At 44.0% G+C, this 24,222-nt stretch overlaps 1 protein-coding gene across 4 annotated transcripts in view; it reads right to left on the reverse strand.

Annotated features, from left to right (window-relative positions):
• The window catches only part of Tmem108 (transmembrane protein 108), a 290,470-nt gene that overhangs the window by 202,374 nt on the left and 63,874 nt on the right, over positions 1-24,222 (reverse strand). The window contains exon 1 of one of the 4 annotated variants that reach the window (XM_031344802.1): positions 14,173-14,259. The exons of 2 other annotated variants lie outside the window; for them this stretch is intronic. The gene's annotated coding sequence lies outside the window, so the exon portion shown is untranslated. Of the gene's footprint in view, positions 1-14,172; positions 14,260-24,222 lie in introns of those variants that run through there. One more of the 4 variants, XM_031344799.1, reaches the window with a different exon arrangement.

The following is a 24,222-nucleotide window of genomic DNA, read 5'->3' on the forward strand; positions in this document are numbered from 1 at the left end:
GAAACATAAGCCTAGGGAATACATCTTTTAATTAAACCAAGGAGTTTCCCCCACTCCCCTCTGCATTCACTCTGCGCTGTGTCTCTCTCTGACTTCCCTATCTCTTTTTCTCCTGTGGTAACAGTCACTCTTGGACACCTCTTACAATTCTGAGACAGCGGTGAAGGTGGTACTCCATCTCAAACCTCTACCCTAGACTTCAACCAAAAGTTCCTGTTCATTGATTACTGCCCTAGACTTCAACTGAAACATAACCATTCATCAATGGCATCTATTTGCTGCTGAGACGCCATCCTCTGCACCCTGAACTGGTGATCTCTCTTCTAATTCAGAAATTAGAAGCCATGGTTGTAAAAGTCTACATTCCGAAAATGTCACAGGAGTTCTCAGAAGGCATCTCCCATAGGAGCCATTCTGCTTCTGGTAAAATTAGCCTGCCTTTTGCCCTGAACATAGGTTAAAACCTTTGTTACTGCAAACAGGAACAAACACCCACCCTGTGCTCATCATCCAGTAGAGTCCCCAGGACCACACCCTTCTATCCTCCGTTCTTTACCTCGTAAGTATCATTTGGAGAAGTCAGATTTTCTCTTCACTATCTTTGCTTTGCCTTGGTCAGCTTCCCAGCTTCTCTTCCCCCACCCCCCAAACTCCCAGTAACTACTCCCTCACACTCTCCATGAGGTCACACATTCCACCCCTAAATGATTCATCTAATCTTGTAAGCCCTCCCACTTGAAAGATGCCCTGATTCTCTGCTCCTTTCATTTCGTATTTAAGGCTCTTTACAACCCACTAGAGTTAGCTTATCTCTCTAGATCCATCTGGCATCAACTCATGTCTAAGCTCCAGCCGCCAGGACTGATGAGAGCTGCCAGGAATGATGAGTGTTCTGTGAACACTTGCACAGCCTCTCATGATCACATACAACACACACACACACACACACACACACACACACACACACACACACTCCTGCCCCACCACATTCCCTGCTGTGAAGCCCTTCTTGGTGCTCTCAATATTTCATACTGACTTCTAATTTCATACTTAAGTTACACTGTAACTGTGTATATTACAGGAGCATATTTTATCATTGTATCACTTACTGGTAAGTACCATAAGGTTTACTGTAAAAAAAAATCTATTTAAGGAAATATAAAATAGATACTTTACAAAAGAAAGAAAGAAAGAAAGAAAGAAGGGAAGAAAGAAAAGAAAGGAAGGAAGAAATCAAAAAAGAAAAAAATGATTCCAAATGAAACATAACAAAGAGAAGATACTACACAGATAGGTAGAAACAAGCAGACATTATTTAAAGATGTGTAATTTGTGAAGGAAAAATAAAGACACTAGATGGATGTAAGTCTTTGCATTGTGGAGCATGGAAAGTAACACGCCCACTAAACAGAGATATTTTAAGGTGTGTTTTGGAGCAACTCAATTTCACATGAATGAGGCATCACCTACACAACTGCCCCAGAACATGCGTGGTTAGATTTTTCTGCATAGTTTCTCCACAAATTCTAAGCAGATGAGACCATTAGAATGATATGTGAGGCTTTCGGCCAGACCCTGGTGCCAGGACGGGCCTGACTCCGGCATAGTTTAAGACCCAGCAGATACAGTCCACCCAGGATGGACCTAAGCAATAGACTTAGTGACCCAAATGACAGGGCCCCAGATGGTCTTGCTGCTCTGCAGGAACACATTTCTGTTAGCAAGTTCCAAATAATCTGAGCTCGGTCTAAGCCTGGGATGTCGGCCTATCTTTCCTCAGCTTCATGGCACACTGGAGCTATTCCCATACTCTGGAACCAGGTTATTCGAGAAACAGTCTGAGTTAAATAGTAAGGGCAGCTTCTAAGAGGTAGGCAGAAAGCAGGCAGCCACCAAGTAGCTGGAAAAATTAGAATAAGGAGAAAAAATATTTACCAGCTCAAAAGGCAACAAGAACACATACACATATACACACACACAATATTATTTATTAAATTATATATTAAGTGTATATTGTTTTAAAAAATTTAAAGTTTTATTTATTTTATGTATGGGAGTACACTGTAGTTGTCTTCAGACACACCAGAAGAGGGCATTTGATCCCATTACAGATGGTTGTGAGCCACTATGTGGTTGCTGAGAATTGAACCCAGGACCTCTGGAAGAAGAGGTAGAGCTCTTCCAGCCCCCTACTTAAAAAATTTAATGGCAGTGTAAAAAGGTGGAACCATTACTCAGAGGTAGTATGCCACCTAACATGTTCAGGAACCTAAATTCAATGCTCTAAAACTGAGAAATAAAGGAAACAAATTAAGCTGAGCATGGTGACACAAGCCTGCAGTTTTAGCACTTACGAAGAAGAAATAGAAGGATTAGGAGTTCAAGACCAGGCCTGGCTATGGGGTGAGTTTGAAGCCAAACTGGGCTATGTAAAAGTGTGTCTCAAAATAATGGTGATGGAATATACTAAAATATATCAGTTTTAATAAATGCAAGTGGAGTAAATGCCAAATAGGATTAAATATGTTTGAATGAACAAAGAAGTGTAGCAGAGTGTCACATGACACACCTAACTCATGGAAAGGGTCTCATTATGAATCCATAGGTACCCACCAAGATTCTTCCCAAATATACAAGTCACGAAGTGGCAAGGTAAAGAGGAAAAACACTTTATCTCTCGCTACCATACTACCTCTAAGAGCCAGTAGGGGGTGGTATTTTCCATTTAAAATAATCCTCTGATTTTCCATGAACATCAGCTAAATGTCTTACAGTTCTAGTCAACCTCAACACTGCCTGGAGTTAGCACCTGATTCTACAGGTCAAAGGACCCAGTACCAACCAACCATTTCCATTATAAACGCCAACCACAATCCCCAGGTTTCCTTAGCACCAACTACAAACTAAGGGTTCCCACAATGCTCTCCTCTATCTAGTCTGCTATTTTCCCAGAAATGGCTGCAGAGCCCAGCAAGGTACATTACTTAATACTTACTAGTTCACTGCAAAGGCTACAATCAGAAAGCATTAAATGGAAGAGATATAGAGGGTAGGAAAAGCGAATGTGCTTGTATAGATTAGATTTCCCATGTGCACTGTGCATACACCAAATATCGCAATTCAGTCACTAGGCTAAAGCCCCCCAAATCCTATCTTTAGGGATTATTTCAATGCAAGCATGACATAGACTTACACATTTATTATCTCCAACCTCTCCCTTTTCCAGGGTATAGGAGGCAGGGCTGAAAGTTCCCAGCTTCCCCCCTGCCACCCCCCACCTCTTTAGTCTTTCTGGTGAATAGCTCTCATCTTGAAACTATCCAGAAACCCACCAAACACTGCCATTTGATAAAAATACACTCTTATCACAAAAGAGATTCCAAGGAACTCGGGGGCTGTCTGGCAGACACACTAGCCATCTGCGTCCCTCAGGAAACGGGGAGGTCTTAGGAGATTTGTGTCAGTGGCCAGGGTCAAAGGGCAGCAAAAGAAAAGATGTTCCTGACACCCCATAACCCAGAAAATTTAAAGTATTTTAGGAACTCTGTGTCAGGAACAGGAGGCAGCAACCAGACATTTATTTATCATACCACACATAGATAGTCCATCAGCAGAGGGAGAAATTCCAGTACAAACCTCCTGATACCAGCCTCTCAGGTTAATAATGTTACACTGTATTTCATTTGCCTTTTTAAGATCTTAAATGGCTTAAATAATGTTACACTGTATTTCATTTGCCTTTTTAAGATCTTTATTTATTTTGTGTGTGTGCACACATGCATGCCTAGAAAAGGGATGTTGGATGTCTTGGAGCTGGAGTTACAGGCATTTGTGAGCCACCTGATATGGAGACAGGGCTCTAAACTCTGGCTCTCTGATAGTGCAGTAAGCGCTCTTAAGCACTGAGCCGTCTCTCCAACCCAATATCATACTTTTAAATAGACAAGTCATGTAAGTAGTACTGTATGTAATAATAACAAGCTATATGACAACTCTGAAGACTGACCAAGCTATAAAGATGGCCTCAAGAAATTCAGAAGTCTGGTATACACACAGGTTGCATTCCTTTACAATATAATAGAACATATTTTCTAAAGATAACACTAGAACAGGGAAAGAAAACCTGGTGTGTACTAAATGGATTCCATGATGCCTTTAAACACAAGTCGATCCTGCCGCTTGTGATAACGTGGATGAAACTGGAAAACCTGAAATGAAATGAGCCAGGCCATGTAACTTCACAGGTGAAACTGTGAAACCTCATTTGGAACCTACAGAAACAGAAAGTGAAGCAGTGATCACTGGGGCTTGGGGTGCACATAATGGTATTAAAGTGATGTAGGGATGTGAGCCAGGGGAGGGCATGTGTCTGTGTGCAGCTTCCCTTCCCTCTCTGGGGACAGCACTCCCTCAGCTTATCATCACACTGGGGATTAGCAGGGGCTAGGGTAAGGAACACTAGGGAGATATGGACCAAGGGACACAGAATACCAGCTAGACAGGGGCATCGGTTCAAGAGGTGACTACAGAACATGATGCCTAGAGATAAGAGCATGCACTGTATTCCCGAATATCACTACAATTAGATCCGAAATGTTTCCATGTGAGGAGGCATGTGTGGTGAGGCATATGTCAATCAGCTTGACTTATGTATACATCTTGAACACATCAGGATGTACCCCATAAGTATATATAATTTTGTCAATTAAGACTTTCTTCTTGCCATCATTGGATTACTCATGAAAATAATCATATAAAAATGTAAGGAGTAGAGTGTCTCTGATCCTTAGAAGGAAGGCTGTAACCTTAGATGTCTCTGTTAGAAGAGGTCAACGTTCACAAGGTATACAGGCAGCCTAAAAATATAGAGGAGAAAAAAAAAACATGCAATGAAAGACAAAAACAGAAGTGAATATTAAATGGGAGTAATCAATGGAGCTAAAAGTGGATGCCTCAGCAGCTTTTCTGTTGCTGTGATAAAATACCACAATCAAAGGTAATTAGGGAAGAGTTTATTTATCTGAGCTGAAGTTCCAGGGGGCCTAGATGTCCGTAATTGTGGGAAGGCATGGTGGCAGGAAGCTGGGAGATCACATCTCAGCTGCAAGGGGAAGCAGAGCCTGAGCTCTATGTGAAGTGAGGCTAGAAATCCTCAAAGCCCACCCAATACTTCCTTCAACAAGGCTGTGCCTCTTCAAGGTTTCATAATCTCCACAACAGGGCCACAGGTTGGAGACCATGTGTTCAAATACCCAAGTCTATGGGAGACGTTTCTCATTCAAAATACCACAGAAACAAAACAAAAAGCAAAAAAAAAAAAAAAAAAAAAAAAAAAAAAAAAAAAAAAAAAAATCAAAACACCGACATCAACAAAACCAGGCTATTAATGGTACCATTGATGGAGAGGAGAAAGAAAGCCCGGTGTGGTGCTCAGGCTCATAGTACCAGAACTTGGGAGGTCAAAGTAAGACGATCGATCCCAAGTTCAAAGTCTTAGTGTCTTAGTTAAGGTTTTATTGCTGGGAAGAGACAGCATGGCCACAAAAACTCCTACAAAGGAAAACATTTAACTGGGGCTGGCTTACAGTCTCAGAGGTTTAGTCTGTTACTGTCACGGTGGGAAGCATGGCAGCATGCAGGCAGACAGGGTGCTGGAGAAGGAGCCCAGAGTTCTACCTTCAGATCCACGGGCAGCAGATAGAGAACTGGCCTGAGCTTCTGAGACATCAAAGCCGACCACCTACTGATACTCTACCTCCAACAAAACCACACCTCCTAACAGGGCCACACCTTCTAACAGGGCCATACCTACTCCTACAAGGCCACACCTCCTAACAGGGTCACACCTACTCCAACAAGGCCACACCTCCTGATAGGGCCACACCTACTCCAACAAGGCCACACCTTCTAACAGGGCCACACCTACTCCAACAAGGCCACACCTCCTAACAGGGTCACACCTACTCCAACAAGGCCACACCTCCTGATAGGGCCACACCTACTCCAACAAGGCCACACCTCCTAACAGGGCCACACCTACTCCAACAAGGCCACACCTCCTGACAGGGCCATACCTACTCCTATAAGGCCACACCTCCTAACAGGGCCATACCTACTCCTACAAGGCCACACCTTTTAGCAGGGCCACACCCACTCCAACAAGGCCACACCTCCTAACAGGGCCACACCTACTCCAACAAGGCCACACCTACTCCAACAAGGCCACACCTCCTAACAGGCCCTTCTCTATGGACCAAGCATTCAAACACATGAGTCTGGGGGGATAGGGGGGCCAAACTTATTCAAACCACCACACTGGGATACAAAGAAAGACCCTGTCTCATCTATTACCTTCCCCTCCCTGCAAATCTAACAACAAATAAATCATTAGTTTCAGTGGTTCTTTTAAAAATCAAATATGTAACACACTCATCAAACAAAAATCCCACCTTACTCTTCCAATATTATAGGAATGAGAAAACGAAAGAGTGCTTCCCCAATGCTTGACATCACCTTGATTCCAAACTAAGACAGATATAAAATGAATAAAGGATGTCTCAAGTGAATCTTATATAACTGAGATAATCTTTTAAGTACAACACTAGTAATCCTAATTGTATGACCATATTGGGGTTACTGCAGGATAAAAAGTTTAATAATTAGGAAACTGATTAACATATTTTATCAAAAAAAAAACTTAGAAGAAAAAAATATGATCAAATTATTAGTTCTAGAAAAATGTTTGATCAAATACATTCACAAGTTTATTTTATTTTTGATAATGCTGAGCCTTGTGCGTGCCAGGCCAGGGCTCTACCAGTGAATGGCATCCCTAGCCTTTCCTTTGCAACTTATAATACTAATGAACTAAAAGTAATAATAATAATAATTTTCTTGATCTGATAAAGAGGGCATACAAAATAATGATAAAGTATTCAACAAACATCATGTACTTCATTATTAAAATATATCTTAAAAGTTCCTTTAATATTAGACATAAGACTATCATGCTGGCTAACACATACTTAACACTCCGCAAGTACAGGCTAGGATACAAATATAAAAAAAAGAAACAAAAGCATATAAAAATGATTGTACCTATAAAACATTGTTTATAGGTATGCTTTGATAGACATCACCAAGGAACTTAAAAATAAATGTTATCCAGGTTAATTACAATATCTGGAACCAGAAGCTTTTTAGATTTCTTTCCTTTTTTTTTTTCCTTTGATTTTTAAATATTTGCCTGTGTATAATGAGACGAGGGGGTACAGACCTAAGCACATAATTCATTTATGCTTCACACATACTTACTTTGGGCTAGGAATACCCACCAAGGCCTAAATATCCCAGGCTTGTTTCTCAGACCATGGAGTTATGAGAGGCAACAGAACCCTGAAGAGTGGGTACCTAGTGGGGCCTTGAAGAAGGACTCCCGTGTCTTCCTCTCTCCCTGTCTGTACTTGGTCAAGAGGTCAGTGGGCTTCCTCCCCCACACGCTTGTGCCACGATGTGTGCACTGTCCTCTCCCAGCCCAAAAGCTGTGACTCAGCCTCGGAATCTGTGAGCCCGAGTCAGCCTTCCTCTTACTGAACAGATACCACAGGCATCAATTATGGCAACCAGAAGCTGCCTAGCACAGCTTGGATGACTCATCCTCACACAACATGTTTACCGCACCTGCATTTCAACTACGAGCTGCGCCAGGTCGTCAGAGGTGGAATTTTCCATTTGTGGTATTAAACTGTGTCTAAGCATCTCGGTCCTGGACCACTTGAGACTTTTTGACTAGGGATACTCAATTTGTAATTAGTAAAATTAAGCAAATGTAACAGTCTTGAAAGTAGTATGTACAATATAAAAATCAACTGTGTGTTTCTATTCTGTTTGAATCCCTTAGGCAGGCACGCCAAAGACACTGTCATCAACAGAGGCAACATATAAAGAACCTACCAATACATTTTGAAAAACTCCTGTGACTTTCATGTGACATGTTTTTGGGGTTGTTTTCTCATTTTGTGTTTTCCTATTTGTCTGTTTCTGTGCCAGGAACTGAGACTCGGACGCATGTACTCTGCTGTTGATTCATAATTCTGAAAAGTTAAAATTGAATTGAAAATTATGATATGTATCTCTTCTCTTTCTTTCTTTCTCTCTTCCTTCCTTTCTTTCTTTTTCTTTAAAGGATCTTATCAAAGAAATGGAACACTGTAAAAGAGAAAAAAGGAGATAATTTACACAAAAGTTGGGGAGAATTACAGAAGTGCTGGCTTGCTCCTGGACCTCTATGATGTGGCTCTAAGTGCCTCTGTTTTAAATTTCTCAGTAGTGTTCATGAATTTTAAACACTGTTTCGTATGTATGCCATGCTTTCAAATCCTAGAACACAATGTTGTGTCCCCGAGACACAGGTTTCTTGGGTTTTCCACATACAGCCTGAAAGAACACGCTGATTTTGTAAAGGTTCAGAAACGTGGCCTGAATGATCATTCCATCTCCAGAGGAGGCGGGAAGAGGTGGCAGGTGCGATTCCACATGGATGCAAGCTCTCGGGGAACAGTAAGTGGAAAGGTTCCTGTTGCAGAGCTGTCCTGTAACTATCAGTTATCCGTCCCGACCCCCTACATACACATACAAGGTAGCTAATCGGACCTCTGACCACAGTCCAAAATCATTAAGCGGGAAGTAGCTCACAAAGGATGAAAAAGTTTGATGTAAGCCTTAGCTCCTTACCTCATAAACCTAATCTGCTGGCGCTTTACTAGTCACTTGGTTACAACAGTAAACAAATTGCCAAGAATTTGCAGACGACTAGCTTTTCTGAAAAGCATAAATTATAGTGGAATAAGTAAGATCCATTTGCATGCCAATATGCTCCCTTGGGTGGGAAAGAAAAGCCCAGCATGGCATCTGGTCTCCAGAACAGTCTTCTGTCAGGTCTCTCCCTGAGGCAGGGCCTCTCCAGACACTCAGCCCAGCTCCATCAAGGTGTGGGACCTACTTCCACCTCCCGAACCTGAATGGGCTTTGTGATGGCCTCAGGCAACAGAGCACAACAAGGGATACTGGCTGTTTTGGTTACAAAAGATGGTAATGTCCCTGCCTGGCTTTCTTCCTCTAGGGTCACGTGTTGAGCCAGGGCAGAAGGAGTTGGGTTCTCCCACCCCCCACCCCCCCCCAAGCTGTTTCTCTAGAGAGATCACAAGGAAGCTGGGCTACTGTAGCCCTCCCAGCCGGGCTGCGCACGCAGCATGCGGGTGGGTTAGCTTCACACCAAGCCTGCAGCTCAGCCAGCCCAGAGGATCCCAGCAGAGCAGAGGTGAGCCATTCCCCTTCAGCCCTGGTCAGCCTGTAAGATTCATAAACCCAACAGCCATGATTGCTGCTCTGTGGCCCTAAGTGCTGGAGTGGCTGGTAACAAACCACTAGAACGGCCATGTGGTAAATGGAGGGCACTGAGTGCACATATATGCCCTTCATCTGCCCAAAGGGGGAGAAACTCAGAACCAGAAAATATCAAGGTTGCCCAAAATCCCCAATGAGGGTTCTACATTTTACTGCAAAAGAAGCAAAAAGCCACCGTTGAAAGTTAAATTTAGGACTCACCTGCCTTTTGGCACTGAACAACAATGTCAAATAGTGGACATATGATTAACCTGTTATTTGTAGAACCAGTTTCTCCAATACTTTTGTTTGTTTCAAAGAATTGCTGGCCACCTTTGCTTCTCAATGAGATGCACTCAGTTATGTGCCCACCCTTTGTTTCCATCCTCGACGGCCGCTACAGTTTGCAATCGAGGTCCTTGGATTCAGTGGAATCCAATATAGCCACTGGGCTCTCCACTGTCTTCTGCTACTGTGCGGGCAGAAAGTAATCAGACTTTACAGCTACACAGAAATCCCGGTCCGTTTTACTGCATGATCCTAGGCAAAGTGCTTTGCCTCATCTTTAAAATGGAAACAATGGCTATTTATCTTGCAGGGTGGCTACAGAATTAAACGAGCCACTGCATATAAAATATCTAACGTGCCTGGCACATAACATGCAGTCAACATGTTTCCTTTCCTTAGAGTCCTGGCCAAGTTTTTCACTAGAAGAAGCATGAAGACCCAGGGTTTATCTCAGATAAAAGAAGCCATTACAGGGAAGCCACACCCCTCCTTCTGGGTGACTGACACTCCCAAGGCCCTGAAGGAGAGATCTCTAGTCCACACTGGAAACCTTCCACAAGACAAGCTCCAGGATGTCTCTTGCTTTGTTAACTGCAGCTGAGCTCCCCCGTTACTATCATATAACTCGTTTATGTTTTTAATTTTTATTCTTTGGAAATTACAGCCATGTATACAGTACACCTTATCAGGTCACACACACCCCCATCTTCCCCCCCAACTCACTTCTGGGACTCTTATTGTATCCCTCTCCCAACTCTGTGTCCTTTTATATCTATTTATTTATTTTCCCTCTGAGTTCTCGAGTAGAGCGCTCCATAAGCACAGTGATGTAGGGTGGGGCAGGAGAGAGCCTGGGAACCTGGTCCAAACTCAGTCCCAGGGGTCACACTCCTAAAGAAAACCTGCCCTCCCTCTCGAAGCTGCCACCAATACCAATACCTCCTCAGCCAGGGGTGGGGCCGCTGGAGCCCCTCCCCCACTCCCGCTGTAGGTAACCACAGCTGCCGAGTTGAGTTCCTATTTGTCCTGTTCAGCACCCCTCCCCACCCTCTGGCTCTTTCATTCTTCCTTGGGACAGGTTCTTAGTCCATAGTCCTGGCTGACATGGAACTCAAGGTGATCCTCCTGCCTCAGCCTCTCATGACTACATACATACATGAACCACTAAACTTGGCTTGATGTCTATCACGGATCTTAAAATCAGAAGAGAACTACCTTGTTTTCCTCTGGAGGCTACTGGAAGCCTTTATGCTGGAGAAATAGCAGGGTGCTGAATTACTGCCTGCTTAAGGAGGAAAGAGTCTCAGGAAACCTGTGGGTTTTAAAGATTTGACTGATTGACAGCAAAACAAACGCTGTATGGAGAGAACAGAGAATTGGAGAACCATCTGAATACTGTTCTTCCACTCAAACTCATTCTGGGCTTTGCTAGCCTTCATTGAACATGACTCTAAGACCTCAGGGTCGCTGGCCCTCATTTAACTGTTAAGAAACAGGCCTGAAGCAATTCTATAACTTTCCTGCTGTCATGCCTGACTCTTGTGGTGGGTGGAGTTGGGACTGGCTTCTAAGGTTTCCAGGGTATCTCTGACACACATCCCAGCAGCCCCAGCCCTCAGATGGTAATGAGAACCGGGTACACATGCATTCCTATTCTGATTAACTTAAAACGGGCGACACATCCCAGACTTATCTCCTAATTTCCAAGCTTGCTTCCTTCCCAAGGGAGGGCTGGTTATTATCTTGGACAAGAGGCCCACCCTAGGCCAAGGCCTTGGCTCTCTAGACTGGAGAAGCTCCATCAGACACTTTTCACTTGAAACATTCTAAGACAAAGAAGATCAATTTTATTAACACTCTGATGAATGCTGTCCCTGGCAAGTGGCCATCATCCAACAGGAAATGACAGGCTTCTGTCTTCTATAACCTACTGATGAACAGGGTCAACATTATATTCTATGACAAATGGGTGGGAGCCGAGCAAAATGCATGTCAAAAAATTCTGTCCCGGTTGTGGGCTAAGTCAGTACTTACTCATCCACAAGAAGTAAGCATATTGCAATCCTATCTGTCCAGGGATCAATGATGCTCTTTAAGGTCCAGACAGTCTGATCACAGACTGACTATGTTCAATAATTGACTATCCAAAGCAAGGTCTAAAGGCCTAAAATGTCATACAAACCCAAGGCAAGGGACAGAGGAAGCAACCATTTGTATTCAAATCTACCTAAATCAACACGTTGACTGTGAAAGACAGGACTGTGATTAGGGACCAAACTGGGATTTGAATGTTTGACTGCTGCACTCATGTGAGGAAAAAAATGAACAAAAGATGTGGGAATTGAATCAATGAGAAAGATAAAGGGGTCACTGACCCCGGAAGCATACTGAGGTAATGGAAAGGAGGAAGCTGAGCCCAGGAGGGAGGAGGCGACAGGGGGTTGGCACACTTCTATCTGTAGTGAAGACAATGAGGGTGGAGTTGGGAACAAGGGTGGAGAGAGCTGGGCCACTGGGCAGATAGCTCTGACAGGCCTGTTCTAACTCATGTTGATGGGAATTTCCTCCTCAAAGTATAAACTCCAGAGAGCCACACTTAGAAAGCAAGATTCTCCCTCTAGTAGACACCCGGCATGGTTCTCCAAGTCTAAGCAGTGGGGTTTGTGGATGAAGGCAGAGCACTTCTCTTGACTGGACTCAGCTGCTCCTATGTGTGATACTGGAGTTCAGTTCCATGTTAAATTGAGTCCCATTTGAAGCTAAATTTAAGTTTAGAAATGGGCTCTTTGGGGTTCATATTGGAGGCTCTTGTTACGTTTTTATTCAACAGCACTGCTCAAGATTTTAGGGGCTGTAGATAGGAAAACCACTGTTTAAGGGGTCAGAACCAGTGTGCTTTGGCATCTTTGTCAGAGTCATATAAGTCTATGTCATCTGAAGAGCTCAGGGGCAGGCATTCTTATTGGATGATGCGCTCTCTCAGTAAATAGAACTTTGGCAGTCAGTCTACAAATGCACCTCCGATTTGTGGTTGGTATCATCCTGCCTGCTCTTAGTAATTCTGAAGTTACAAAGACATTTTTCTTCCAGACCACAGAAATTGACTGCCCCCTTCCCCCAAAACAACTGTGACTTCTGACCCCTTAAGAATGTATGCAACACTACAACACAAATACTTGATAATAAATATGCTCTTCAGTTTTCTTTTACATGACTTACTCTTCTAGCCCAAACCAACTAAACAAAAACAAAGCAAAACAAACAAACAAACAAACAAAATCATACATTAAAAGCTGGGCCTCGTCCCATAGGCCTGTTATGCACTGGAAAGGTTAAGGCAAGAGGATTTGAGGATAGCCTGGTCTATAAAGTGAGTTTAAGGCCAGCCTATACAATGTAGTGAGGCCATGTCTCAAAATAACAAATGTATTTTTTAAATGGCTGGGTATATAGCTTCCTGGTAGAGCATGAGCCCAAACATACACCATCCTAGGCCCTATCTTCAGTGCTGCGCTTACACACAGAGGAAGAAAGAAGCGATGAATCACACCAACCCTATCTCTGGTCAGTCTACAGAAGAAGCCACATTAAATGCCCTCTGAACACCTGGAAATGAGCCACATACATGACAAATGATGATGACAAATTCACACAGACCTCCTCAGGATAAAAAGAAAACTCCACTAAAGATTGTGAACCAAGAGACTGGAAATGGTCCACACGCACACTATCAACAGATGGCTAAGCTGCCCATCACCAGTGCCCTCACTGTGTTTACGTGCCTTCCCCAGGAGCTGGATCTCAGTGAAAAGAGCATCCACTTGCCTCCCAGGGAGGCAAGCGAGAACTAGCGAGCACCTCCCACCTCAGAGCTGGAAACCGAAGAGCACATTCAGCATCTGCTAACAGCCACTTATTTCTGTAACAAACCCAGAAACTGCCCTCCCCAGAAATGCCACCCAGTGAGTGGGTGCCTGATATGAAGAGCTCAGGTAAAGGGCCCCTCAAGGCTTCCTACCAGTAACTCATTTTGGCCAACTGTGCTTTTTCCTCCCCGTGAATCTGAATTAGATGAATACAGGATAATTCATTAATAACAAATCTTTAATTACCACCTCTGCTTCATGAACTAAAAGGGAGACATAAGCTGGCATAATATTTACATAAATAGCAAATACCTACCTTCAGACTAGTCTTTCCTAGCGGCTTGCATTATTTTAAGTTCTCATCTATTTTAAATCTAGCTTTGTTATTTTTTTTTTCCCAGACTCTAATTAGAATGTTCCCTGACTGAAGACCAGATTGTATATTCCCCTATAAGCATGAGGTTTTCGGAGCAGCCCCCGAGATCACACTTTGCCCATCTCTGAATGCACGTGGCCTCTAGGACCTTGACTGCCCAGGTCTTGCCCTTCATCGCAGGATGCTGTGTCCATAACACCTTTGCCCACCCTCACCCCAAAAGAATCCCGGCCTTTGCTCCTTCCTCCCTGGGCTTACCTCGGCTCCACCGCCCACCATGTGTTTCCATTCCCAAGCTGAAAGAGCCATGGATGCTGCCGGCTTGTTCTCCCCACTCTGTGGTCTGGTTCCAATCATGGAAATATTCCTATGGCAACCAGCAAGCACCCCCACCTCTCTCCACTTCCATGAAAGTTTCCCTGTTTGCAAGGCAGACATTTGGCAAGGACACTGAATTACTTTAACTTGCCTAGCAACTACTAGCCTGCTCCAGCCCTTTTCATGGGGATTGGTTTCTTTCCCCTCTAATCTTTTAACACACCTTTAGGAGCTGCTGGGCTAGGAGAGCCATCGGGTAGGCCTCCAGGGCCCTGGCCTAGACAGCACAACGGCATGCTCCAGGAGAGCAACCTGGAACCTTGCTCTTGTCCCAAGGTAAAAAAAAAAAAAAAAAAAACCGATATCCACGGGCTCAAGGCCATGTGTTGAGCATGGAGAGTTCTATGGTAATGACCCTGGGTAGCTCCGGGGTTCTTTCTGAACTCCAGATCTTCCTCATTCTTAGCTACACAAGAGAGTCAGCATATCTAAAGCTGGCTCCATCCAGAAAAGCAGGTGTAGGGGCTTGGAGATGGTTCAGTTGCTAAAGTGGACCTGAGTTTGATCCCTAGGGCTCACATAAAAAGCCAGTCTTGGTAACACACACACAGCAATGGGGAAGATGAGGCAGGAGGATGCCTAGGGCTTGCTGGCAAGCCAAGCCAGCCAAAAGCAAAATCCTGAGCAGTGCTCAGGATTTAAAAGAGGGAGGGGAGGAGAGAGAAAGAGAGAGAGAGAGACAGAGAGAGACAGAGAGAGGAGATACAGATATACAGAAACACACACTGAGAAACAGACACACAGACACACAAACAGAGAGAGGAAAAAAAGAAGGTTGAAGAGACTTGAGGTGACTTCTGGCCTTGATAGACAATCTTATACTTGCAAATCCACTGGAATTTATTTCCCTGTTATGTGTGTGTTTGGAACCCTCTATTTTGTTTAACGGCTACCATACAGGTATTTCAACTTATAGGTTGTACCTTATGCCTTTAGTTTATTTTGGTAATAGGAACAAACATAGCCTCAAATCACTAATACTGCTGTATTCATTTTTTTTTTTTTAAATTGCAGTGAATTCTAAAGAAATGCTCAACATGCCTGTAGCCTAATTCAGGTGCCCCAGGTGAACACCATCTCTGATCATCTCCGCAGGAGAGACGCTTAAAGCAATGAATTACTTCTTGGGGACACCGCCAAACAATCCCACACATGCCTGGTGTCCCTTTAGGAAAAATGCCAATAGTGGGTGGCGCTGAGTGCGTCCTTCTAACTCTAACAACCAGATTACTCAAGCCAGCGTGTGGGGGGAGATGGAAGCTGCTGGAAAATCCTTTCTGCTGTAGCCAACTGCCCTCCACAAAGAAAACCAGGCAAGAGCTGCAGAGGGGGAGAGTTGCCAAGTTAGGAAAGAAAGAAACCAGAGTGGGCATGGGTAAACAGCAGGACAGGGGTGGACAACATCCACGTGGGCAGGGGTGAACACCATCCTCGTGGGCAGGGGCGGACACCATCCATATGGGATGGGCAGGGGTGGACACTATCCACGTGGGCAGAGGTGGACACCATCCTCATGGGCAGGGGCAGATACTATCCTTGTGGGCAGGGGTGAACACCATCCTCGTGGGCAGGGGTGGACACCATCCTCGTGGACAGGGGCGGACACCATCCATATGGGATGGGCAGGGGTGGACACTATCCACATGGGCAGGGTTGGACACCATCCTCGTGGGCAGGGGTGTCAAACCAGAGTGGGCATGGGTAAACAGCAGGACAGGAGTGGACACCATCCACATGGGCGGGGTGGATACCATCCATATGGGCATGAGTGTCACTGCCTGAGCTTTAAGAGACGGCACCTTCCTGCCAGCAGAGAACACAAGACACACATCTACCACTGACAGCTTTGAATTCTTCTAGAAAAGTTCACTCTCGTGGCTTTTTAGAGGACAGGGGCAGCTCTTGGTTACCATGTCCCGGTGCAGTGATGAGACCCAGTGCATGTTCAGTGAACAGTTACTAAAACAAAGCTTAAACACAGCAGGTACTAAAGACGTGTACTAAAATTTAGCTCTACCTTCACCATCAGATTTACAAACTCAAATTCCTGTTATCCTCATTGTTGACAAAGATGCAGAGACAAGGACCTTCTCGTATGCTATTAGTGCAAGTATAAATTAATACAATCATTCTGGAGGGCAATCTGGCAGCATTAGAGGATGCTAAAAAAAAAACCCACATTCTATTTTATCAATGAGTCCCTTATCATATCTGATAAATATACCTACAGAAACAAAATTTTATTTCTAGGGATGTTTAGTGGAAGACTGTAACAGAAAATCCAAATGTTGTTAACCTATAGCTCTTGAGCACAACGGAGTACTATACAGTGATTCAAAATGAGGTGATGACGTCTCTGCATACTGATCAGTGCAGACTTCCAGCATCTATTGCTGAGACTGTAGACTGCACAATAGAATCCATACATTGACATAAGCATAGATGTGTTGAGTGTTTAAGTTCACATGTGCGTATGTAGGTATGTGCTTGAACATTACTAGAATGCAGCTTAAAAGAGTCAAGGCCGCGGGTTGCTCCTGCCCATCGGGTGTCTGTGTGAATAGTACAGGGTAGTAAATGCCATGTGTGGCCCCAGTAGGAGGCAAGGACCAAGGTGGAAGCAACAGCCTTTATAAGCTGTTCTGAGAGCCTGTGCTGTCGATGCGGTGGGCACTGTAAGTATTTCAGACCTTTAGAAGCAATGAAAACCTGGATCAGGGATACATAAAGTAAGAGTTATGAGACAGCAGCACACCACAACACACAACAAAGAAACAGAGCAAAAGACGCCAGCTGCTAAGGCAGAAACATGAGCCCCAGAAACTCCAGAGGCATCTCAAGATGGGGTTCAAGAATTGTAAATGATGTTTAACAGCAACAACAACAAAAGGTCCTAAAGCTGCGAATTTGTCTTGAGGGAAGAGTGTGCTTCATGCAGAGAGACAGCCAGAAAGGAATTTCCCCTTAGTGATTGTTAACTCAATAACAAGAAAATTGGAACCGTGGCACACAATTAATTTTTTTTCACCTTCTAAAGGTTAGAATGAACACTTCATTAAAAACATCAAACTGCTCTCATTCATTTCCATATCACTCTCAACTTCCCAAGCATTCCTTCTACCTTTTTCTCACAATGGGTGCTCTCATTCTAAAACCACCAGAGAGCTCGCAAGGTTGTGGCCACCCAAGGAGTTGTTGTGCTTGGTGGCTTTCAGTAGTGACAGTGAAGCTACCTGTCCAAGGCGGTGCTCCTTCCATTTCTTTTCTTTCCTTTCCTCTCCTTTTCTTTCTTTTCTTTCTTTTCTTTCTTTTCTTTCTTTTCTTTCCTTTCTTTCTTTCTTTCTTTCTTTCTTTCTTTCTTTCTTTCTTTCTTTCTTTCTTTTTTTATTTGATGTTTCTCTGTATCCCTGGCTGTCCTGGAACTCACTCTGTAGACCAGGATGGCCTCAAACTAAGAAATCCACCTGTCTCTGCCTCCCACGTGCTGGGATTAAAGGCGTGCGCCACCATGGCCTGGCTCTTCCTCCATTTTTATCACATGTAAATAAGATGCTTCGGTGAGCATCTCCAGGGGCTTCCTTCCTTCTCAATGGCAGACTGATGTATGGTCAGTGTTCCCTCCCTGGATAGCGGAAGCTGGGTGGGCAAATGATGGATATAACAAACATAGGCAATCCTTTCAACACAAACCCCTTGCAGTTGCTATCACCACACAGACTGCCTGATATTAAAAGGCAGTCCTTAGGAAACACAATGGGAATCCCAAAACATATATGGGCACACAGTTTTTGACTCATTAACTCACTATCCACTGTGCCCTGTTCTAGTACAGATGTTGTTTTAGGAATAATAAGCTTATTTCTGGCCAAGTTTTTTTTTTTGGGGGGGGCAGGGTAGTTCACCTCCATTTCCAATGGAGGGGGATGTCATATTTTGAGGATAACAAATCATATTTCTCCTAGTTGGGTTGCTTACAGGCAATCCTACTCTTCATTCAAATGTTTGAGTGTCAGGATGTGTTTATCCTAAAATAAAAGATAGAGAAAAATGAAAATTCTTGCTCAAAATTGTATCTCACAGTGTCTAAGGATACAGAAGAATATAATTAATGAGGGTACTTTTTAACAAGTTCATAGGGATAAAAAGGGAGATATGAATGACAATACTGCATTATGGGTGAGTCAAAGAAATAGAGTTTTATTAAAGTAATTCAAATTAAGTGCTAATAAAATATTATCAGGCAGCAGCCCTCCAAGGACTACCTTAATGGCTGGAATTACTCATAATCAGTATATGGTTAGGATGCAAAGAGCTGCAAGAAAGGCTTTTAAGGGCGCATCTCCTCCTCAAGCAGGTTAATGGGTTTCCCAGCAAATGTATTTATACTAGGAACTTGCTCTAGGGGTCCCCCTTCTTTGTAGACAAAACAGATTACCCAGAAACACTGAGGATTGTGAATGAATGAAGTGTAAATGAACTGTTTCTAAAGAGAGACTGCTCTGTCAGATGGTCGCAGCCAACTGCATCTGGATGTTTGGGGAAATGAGTGTTTATCCTCCACGCTATCACAAGAGCGTCTGTCTTTGCATACAAAGCAGGAGAGGGCTGCTGATTGAATGCACAGCACATACTGAGTGGGTCCCTGAGTGAGTGGGTGCGAGGGAGTGCCTGTCCCCTCTTCTCTCACTTTTTTTTTCCCTCTCCTCTGATGTGGTAATCTCTGAGAACCTTTCAAACTGGAGAACCCAAGAGAGAGGCCATCTGAAGTCCCCTGACTGCCCCCAACCGCATACACCTGAAAAATGTCCTTTACCAGTGTATGTCCCACATCACACCTTACATTTCCATAGCCGCACAGAGTCTGCAAAGAATATTGACAAATGTCATCTGGTTTTAGGACCACCTGTGAGAACAGGCAAGTCTTTGCACTTAAGTGGGGGGTGGGGAGGTTGGGGGGGATTGCTCAGTCACTGAAATGGAGCCAGAAGTAGGTAGCCTTGGAAGAACAAAAGAAAGGCAGCTGTAACATATTTCCCAAGCCCAGGGCTTACTACAATACAGGATTAAATTAACTGGAGCTTATAAATAAGTCTAGGTAGGCTGGCTGGGGCGCTCAGGGTCTGCTCGGCTGCCTCCTCTCCAGCATGGGGTTAAATGTGCCTGCTGAGTAGCTGGACCTAGGTCTTCATGACTGTATCTCAAGTGCTTTACCCACTGAGCCATTTCCCCACCCCCAAATAATTTCTTCCATTTGTGGGATTTTGTATATTAGAGAACAGCAAACCTCATACACATCTAGATTATACACACCCACACTCACACACATCTCACACACACACCTCACACCTACTCATACCCTACACATTTACACATACACACTCACACATACACTCACATACCCACACACTCACCCACACACACACCTCACACCCACACACACTCATACACACTCATACACATGAAAGGAAATGCTAAAGAAAAAGAGTAGCCAGCAGTGAGAACTTTGGAGACATTCGCAAGATGTCTTCTGGAATGTCTGATTTTTTTTTTCCCTCCCAAATCTAGTGCATTCAACACAACACCGCAAACCTTTGTTTTGCCTTGATTAGGTGTAAAGCATTACTGCTTCCTGACCTGTGAATATTTTCTACTTAGAGTAAAAGATAATCATCAAACCACCATTACCAAACTAAGAGACACAGACATACAGACAGACACAGACATACTGCTCCCATCCCGGAAACCTTCAGAAATCTACTGCAAGCCCACCCGTTGAGGAGAAAGTCATTCGGAAGGATCTGCAGTGTCAGCAAGATCGCCATGGAAACAGCAGCCAATGGTACTGAGAAGTGCTCAGCTCCTGGGGCAAGGACAGGAAATCTGAGCCTCCCCTAGGAGGTTTCATGGGTCGGTGCAGGGAGCACAGACTGATTAGAAGACCATCACCACACACCTGTGGTATGCACGAGAAAGGAGAGTACTCCTCTTTAAGGACTGGTCACAGCTCACATGCAAAACAGAGAAGAAAGGCTCTCAAGTGTTTCGTGACGGACTGACCTGTTCTTGAGGAAGCAGTCATCAGAAATAGTTCAGTTGTTGCCTATCAAAAGCCTTTAGGTCCTCACAAGGGGTGGTTCTTTGGCACATCAGACCAAGTTTCAATATCACTGGCCCATCTGGGACCAGTGTTCATTTGATGCTACACACTCTTACCCTCTGTGACATGGTATGAGAATTCGTGTGTGTGTGTGTGTGTGTGTGTGTACGAGGGGAAGGTTTCAAGATAAGGTGTCTCTGTGTAGCCCTCGATGTCCTGGAATTCACTCTTAGACCTGGCTGGCCTTGAACTCACAGAGATCCTCCTGCCCCCTGAGTGCTGGGATTAAAGTCATGTGCATGGGTGATCTGAAAATTCTTAATTTCCAGCACAGCCAAGCAAATTGGATGCTACTAGAATTGAACATGAATGAGTGAGAACACTGCTATCTCCTCAGAATCGATGCTATCCATCTCCCACCTCACAGGAAGGGCAGCGGCAGAGGGTTTCAAGTTAGGTTGGATCCATGGCAGGTCAGAACTTGAGTAACTTTGACAGCATCCCCGAGACACTTCAGTGCATCTGCAGAGCCCAGGGTGCAAAAAGAATACATACAGTATGACCTTCAACAATCTGTGTCAATAAGTGTATATGTGTACATACATCTGTACAATTCACTCACATAAATACATATGTACATACAGCACATATAAAATGCTAGAATAACATGCCTAAGTTTTAAAGTTTTAAGATCATCAATAAAGTCAGTAGAATTATGCATAATTTCTATTCTGACTTGTATTTCTCATTTTTTTTCTTTTCAGGACCCTGAGTTTATCATGATACATATGCATGGTACTTATGCATGGTCTACTAGTTCTGGCAAGAATCTTCCTTGCTTTATATATGTATCGTTCTACTTTTTATCTGCATGAGCCCTCACAGACCCTCAGTCAAGCATCCTGTCTTTAATACGTGTATCTTTCGTGTGGGCACTTAGAAAATATGTATCATTTTGTGTGCATGTATTGGGCTTGAGGAAATGGGCCTTCACCCTGTGGCATTCTTTCTCTTGCTTGCCTCTCTTGGCTCTACGCCCCAGAGATCTGTCCTTACTGAGCAATGTCCATCTAGTCAGCGAGTCACTGTTGCTTACGCGGACCTACTCACTTGCCCAGTGACACCCCAGTGACATGCAAATGTCTCCTCACCACAGTAAGCCTTTGCAAATATCCCATGTTACATTACCCACTTGGTTCTTCGCCTTTCACTCATGTCTAAGAGTGTCTTGGTGGGCGAAGGGAATCTGACTGGCCTGATATTTGCAGGTGGTGCCATACAATAGCATCAGCAATAGATGGGGTCCTAGAAACACTTGGTATAAATTCAACACTATAATATTCCATATGAATAAGGTAATTATGATGTATTTGTATTGCTGTCATTGCTGCTGAGCTGGCTTATCTTTCTCAATGTCCACTATTCACATGTTTTCCTTCTTGAGGTGGGCCTTCGCTTTCCAGCCCAGATGGTCACATTTACCATTCTTTTGCCTCAGCTTTCTGAGTGTTGTGATTGTAGGGGTGTGTGTGTGTGTGTGTGTGTGTGTGTGTATGCATGCATGCATGTATGTGTGCGCACGCATATCTTGATCGTGATTATCTGGTTGTTGATGGCCCTTTTGAGTTTCTTCCTCTGTAGACTGCCAATTCAAATCCTTTGCCTAAATTTTCTACAAATAGCCTACACTGCTTTAAAAATAGTCCCCTACCCCATGTGGAATCAGATGAGTAAGACAGGCAATAAGAAAACCCACACTTGAGAACAGATGGTTATGCATCTATCCTCTGAAAATGGCAGGGACTTGAGAGTCAACAGTGAACTTGACAGGTGCCAGCGACAACACCAGGACAGCAACCAATGACATCACATGGAGTATCTGGCACAGCACCGGGCATATTGTCTGTGTTCATCAAACACCTCTTCCCTCCCCCTTCTAAGATTTACACACACACACACACACACACACACCCCTACCTGTGAGGAAGAAAAAGCATGTGTTGCTTTGTTCTCCTCTAACAGACAACAGGGCAGCTTAGAGGAATAGTTTCGCGGGGGAGGTGGGGCTCACTCTTGTGCCTTAGGCTCTACCCTTCTTCCCTACCAGGGGTGCAAGCTTGGAAGCTGACTCCCTGGCTCTCCACCTCAGCGCCCCACCCTCCTTAGCTGTTTGGTCTTCCAAAGGGAGAGGTCACCCTCTTTGAACCTCAGTCCCTCTATCACATGGGGATAACCAATGACAACTGTTTCCTCACAGACTGTGTTATAGATCAATGAATCTGTGTGAGCCATGTGGAACACTGCCTGGCACCTGGGCGGTGCTCTCTGAGTTTTAGTTGTGCATCCACACACCCCGCAAAGCAGCCATTTCTCATTCTGTCTATCATCCAGCAGTCACACAAATCTGTCAGCAAGCTCAATGTACACAGGAGAACCCAGCGGTCATGTCTAATGAGAAGACAATACTCCGAGTCTAACTCAATCTACTGGAAATGGCGAGGTGCCCTTCACAGGGACTTATAGGGATGAAAGGAGAGACACCTTTTCTACTGGTGGATTTTTCTTCTTCTCAAAATTGACCCAAGAAGCTAAGACTCCCGGGAATCCCCAAATTTAACAGCAATGCACTCCAACACAGGATTCACTCCCAAGTGTGCATTACACACAGCTATGCCCTGAAGTCAACAAGGACAACCTGGGGACAGCCTCTCTCTGCCTTTCTGCAGTAACCCATTAGCAAACAAGCATATATGTGCTCAACTAAATAACACAGAAGCAAGTCAGCATCTTTTCGTGCTATCAGTCAAACACAATCAATCTTCAGGGAGAAAATAACATGCAGATGTCAGAGACTGGGCACCGACTTGGCTTTCGGCTTAAGAGCAGGCCTGACAGGGCGTCATCCTTACAAGGCCATGATGAAACACCGGAGATTTTTATGTGACCTTCAAAAAATTAGCATTTCTTTTGTGGGGCTGAGGAGGGACTTCCATGAGACATTGAATACAAATGTTTAGAAGCCATCCTTACATGACTCCTTGTCTTACAGAGAGCCAGTATATATATTTTTTAAAGGTGGGGGCAGGTTATACATCTTGAAAATTGACTGGTAAAGTCAATTTTGTTTGAATGCATATATTGTAAATACAAATATGTATTTGTGCAAATGCTCAGCCAGGGACAGGGATACAAAACAAAACAAAACAAAACAAACAAACAAACCAAAAACCTTTGTGTTACTCTATTTCCACAAAAAAAAAGAAACCATATCTGCTAGAATCAAGCATGTGCCTAAACCTGTCTGAGACAAAGTTTCCTATGTATCTGAGGCTGGTGTGGACTTCACAATCCTCCTGCCCAAGTCTCCTCAGTGCTGGGATCCCAAGTGCCTGCCTCTAGCACCCACCCTAGTTCACCAGCTCATGAATCCCCATCCAGACTGAATATCCCACATCCGACAGCATCCAATGCTGCTAACAGCCATCCTGGCAATGGCAGACAGCCCCTCCTCTTCCCCTTCACAGGAAACTGTGAGCAACCTTTCCAGTGCCTCTTCCACAAACATGCTTAAGGGTTTCCTAAGGTAGAGGATCAAAGCCTTGCTGTGTTCCTCGGCCATTTTCGCTTCACATCAGCCCCAATATTGTTTTTATTGAATTTCTGGTTTTTAATTAAATTTATTATTTTGTAATTTCATATATAAATAAAATTTTTTTTGGGCAATGTGTCCCCCATTACTCAACCTCCCTCCTGCTAAATATGTGCTTCCCCAAACCCCCTTCTATTTTTCTATTTAGTTTTATGTCTATGAGCTGTATGAGTATTCTGTTTGC

This window comes from Mastomys coucha, unplaced genomic scaffold, assembly GCF_008632895.1.
Source record: "Mastomys coucha isolate ucsf_1 unplaced genomic scaffold, UCSF_Mcou_1 pScaffold23, whole genome shotgun sequence".
Taxonomy (NCBI): Eukaryota; Metazoa; Chordata; class Mammalia; order Rodentia; family Muridae; genus Mastomys; species Mastomys coucha.